Source organism: Condylura cristata, unplaced genomic scaffold, assembly GCF_000260355.1.
Source record: "Condylura cristata isolate star-nosed mole 26May11 unplaced genomic scaffold, ConCri1.0 scaffold00001, whole genome shotgun sequence".
In the NCBI taxonomy this organism is placed as follows: domain Eukaryota; kingdom Metazoa; phylum Chordata; class Mammalia; order Eulipotyphla; family Talpidae; genus Condylura; species Condylura cristata.
In genome coordinates this window covers 50055615-50060053 of record NW_004567102.1, presented here as the reverse complement: position 1 = coordinate 50060053, position 4439 = coordinate 50055615, and positions in this window count along the sequence as shown.

The following is a 4439-nucleotide window of genomic DNA, read 5'->3' as shown; positions in this document are numbered from 1 at the left end:
GAAAGATCATTGATTTCTGAACATTAATTTTGTAGGGATCGAATACATGTGGAAGTGGCTTAAGCTTCTTAGTGCTGTGCTTTAACCCGCTGCGCCACCAGGGAGGGCCCTGTTTAAGATGGCTTTTAGTGGAGGCCTCTGGGTGCTTTGGTGGTGGGAGAGATACAGTGACCACACCTGGAAACCCTATACTGTCAACATTGACAAGGACATGGAATTGTGGTACTTCAATAACAGGTGGGTGGGTGGATGGATAGATGGATGGATGGATGAAAGGAGTTTAAATTTTCAACTGATTACATGGCAGATATTTTTCCTAGCTGGGGTTTTCATCTGTATTTAACAGATGTATTTGTTCTAGAATAATTTGTTCAGGCTTTAAGAACATTATGTCAGTATCTAGAAAAACTTACCCTGCCTTTCAAAAGATCTAAATTGTCTGAATTGTCAAACAGCAAATGGAGGAATTAGGTAATTCCATTCCTGTTGGCAAATTAGAATTTGTATCTATAGGTAAAATACATAGAGATGGCTGGATTTAAGTTCTGAAGCTGTAAAATGAGACAAATGTTGGGGCAGGCAGGGGTACCCAAGTTAGGCAGGCCGGTAGCCAAAGAAGCTACCTCACTGGGGAGAGTTCTAGAAGCCCTTTCTTCCCCTAGGGACAGCTCTTCTCTTTAGGATTCTCTGAACTCATTCAGCTTCTTCAAATTTAGTCCATTTATTTATTTATATTATGGCATGAAAAACCAGACCAAAAAAAAGAAAAAAAGCCAGATCACGTTGGCCCTTCACTTTTGTTATAACCTAAAATACCCTTTTAAAAAAAGACTTTCAATTTATCAGGTTTTCATGGCTTATTATATATTAAGCAGGTTGTCAAATTCTAACCTTCTAGACAAAAGTTTATTGCACAGAAGTCTGAAGTTACTGTCCATGTACTTTATTTAGGTTTTATACAAGAAAGTAAATGAGCTTTGGTTAGGGATGGGATGCAGAAGAGACTCAATATTTTTACAAATTTGGTTTTTGTTTTTTTTTTTAAGATTTATTTATGCATACAGAACTGGGGTCCAGGCCAGAGGCGCAGGGGTGGTGAGAGGATTCACCAGAGACAGAGTGGGGAGCAGAACAGGCATATCTATGTAATACACTGCTGAGGAGAGCAGCAGATGGGTCAGGAGAGGTCTGCCAAGCCATGTGGGTCACCTCCAGGGCTGGCAGGGATGGAACTCATGTGGAAGTGACTTTAGCTTCTTAGTGCTGTGCTTTCACCTGCTGCGCCACCAGGGAGGTCCCACAAATTTGGTTTTTATAAGAAATGATTTATTTTGAAGATAGTTAATTCATGGACATGTGTAAAATTCAAGGGTGCACGTGTCATCAGTAAAAACAGCCTCCTTCTGAAGCCAGTTTCAAGGCTTCTAGATCTCCTCTTGCGAAAACCCATTTCTCTGGCTGCCTCCCAAAGGCAGCCTCTCCATGCACAGCCACACATCAGTTCCACCGAGCCAGCAGCTGGCCACACACTTCTCACACATGTACGTCTGCAGTTCACATCAGAACATAACAGCTCCAAACGTTCATGCTCACTAGGAAGTGTTAAATTGCATGATAAAACTATCATGTATTTAATCATTAAAGGACACTGAAGTGTTTCACATCTTTTGCTATTAAAGAAATGTTATAGCTTTCTTTCATGGTTAAATCTACACTTGGAATTTACTTTGGAATGGGAGCAAAGTAGGGATACAGTTCAATTTTTTTCTTACTTGCTATCAAGTCCTAGCATGATTTATTAAATAGCTCATTTTTACCACATAGGTGAAATTCCTCCTTTATCACATATAAAAAATTTTTTATAGGTGTTGGACTTAGTTCCTGGAATTTCTCCTGTGTATATCCATGTATTTACATTTTAACTACTGTAACCATGTAGTGTGTTTTAATATTTTATCAAGCTATTCCCTTATGATGCTTTTTCAGAATTTTCTTGCTTTTAATTACTTATTGTTTCACAAGGTTCTTGGAAAACAGTTTCAGATTGTCTGTTTACCCCCAAATTTCAAGTGACTAATGAGGTTTTAAAATACAGCTAATGTCACTAATGAGCCTAAATTTAAATTTTAATTAAAATTGAAATAATTACATGTGGTTAGTGGCTGCTGTGTTAGATGCTGCAGTTCAAACAGATCATTGGTATATAGAAAGATCATTGATTTCTGAACATTAATTTTGTACCTAGTTCCTTACTCAATTCTTCTATTATTTTGCATATTTTTTCAGTTGATTGCCTTCAACTTACATAATGATATAAACTGAAAATGATAAGTTTACGTCTTTCAGTTAAAATAACTGTTACTGCCTTTCATTTTTATGGGAACAGTGCTATATTGACTATTGACCATTTTATGATATGAATTAATTGATTCAATAACAATGGAATCTTCTAATTCTTAGCTGTTGGAGGATACAAAATAATTCAGATATATTTGTTACCTTCAAGAATATATAGTGTAATGAACACAACTATTTCACAGATGGATAAGACAGTGTGATAAAACCCATGAAAGAAGTAGGCAAGAGGGATTTTATTTTTTTTAAGATTTACTTATTTATGCATACAAAAACTGGGGTACATTGGCCCTCCCTAGTGGTGCAGTAGGTTAAAGCACAGCACTAAGAAGCCAAAGCCACTTCCGCATGAGTTCGATCCCCGCCTGCCCCGGAGGTGACCACATGGCGTGGCAGACCTCTCCTGACCCACCCGCTGCTCCCCTCAGCAGTGTACTTCCTCAATCTGCCTGTTCTGCTCCCCACTCTGTCTCTGGTAAATCCTCTCACCCTCTGCATCTCTGGCTTGTACCCCAGTTCTGTAGGAATAAATCTTAAAAAAAAAAAAACTGGGGTACAGGCCAGTAATAGCATAGAAGAGCCATAAGTGGTATTCTTTGTGTGTGTGTGTGTGTACATATGCACACAGGAAAACTTTTGGAAAGGGGACACCTGGGTCAGATTTTTTTTTTAAAGATCTAGTCATTTATACATACAGAACTGGGGTGCAGGCCAAAGGTGTGGGGAGGGAGAGGGAGAGACAGAGAGGGTTACAGAACAGGCAAATGTACTGAAATACACTGCTGAGGGGAGCAGCAGGCAGGTCAGGAGAAGTCTGCCGCTCCATGTGGGTCAGCTCCCTGGCTGGGGATGGAACTTGTGCTGCAGTGGCAGCAGATATCTTCATAGTGCTGTGCTTTTTAATCTGTCGTACTGCCAGGGAGGATCCTGGGTCAGATTTTAAGAATGAGTTGTAGTTATTCATATGAAAAGTGGGACAGGAGATATGGATTGTAGACTAAGATAATATTATTATATCTATAAATATTTTAGTTTTGAGCATATTAAAATGTTTACTCTTTAATTGTGGTTATAGGTATTTGAACAAATATTTACATGACATATTAATCAGACATATTTTGAAACTATACATATGTTTGGAAAGTGTGACAATCTTTGTGAAAATAGCACATAATAAAAATGGAAGTGTTGGGCCCTCTCTGGTGGTGCAGCGGGTTAAAGCACAGTACAATGAAGCTATTGCAGCTACTGCAGCATGAGTTCAGTCCTGACCAGGGAGCTGACCTGTTACAGGGCACCTCAGTGTGAACTCGGCTGCCTGTCTGTGGGGCCTCACCTGCATGCTTAAAATTCAGTTGTACTGCAACACACACAAAAGTGTTTATTTACAAAAGGGGAAAAGAAAAGGAAACAACCCAGGGAAAGTGAGAGGGATACAAAGTAATTGGAATATCTTACCGGCTGACTTAGAGCACTGGTAACTAACTAACTAACTGAAAGCCCCGAGTCACACGGTCCCCAAGAGCCATTTCCCCAGTGAGCAAGATAGAAAGTTGGACAAAATGGCTCCCTTATCCCCCAAAGTCCCAGAATGCCTGCTTAGCTCCACCCTTGAGTCCTCGCAGTTCTCTCCTTGGTACTGCTGGGAGTTGTAGTTTCCAATTACTGGAGTAGGGGGTAGAGTCCAGAAAGCTGGAGTAGGCAGTGGAGTCCACAAAACTCTGCAGAGTTCCTTTAGGACATCCTTCCCCTTAACAGACCCACATGGTACAGCAGACCTCTCCCGTCTCACCCGCTGCTTCCCTCAGCAGTATATTTCAGTACATCTTTGCCTGTTCTGATTTGGTGAATCCTTTCATCCCTCTCACCTCTGGCCTGAACCCCAGTTCTGTAGTGTAATTATTGGGCCCTCCCTGGTGGTGCAGCAGGTTAAAGCACAGCACTAAGAAGCTAAAGCCACTTCTGAATAAGATTGATCCCTGCCTGCCCCAGAGGTGACCACATGGCGCGGCAGACCTCTCCTGACCTGCCCGCTGCTCCCCTCAGCAGTGTACTTCATCCATCTGCCTGTTCTGCTCCCCACT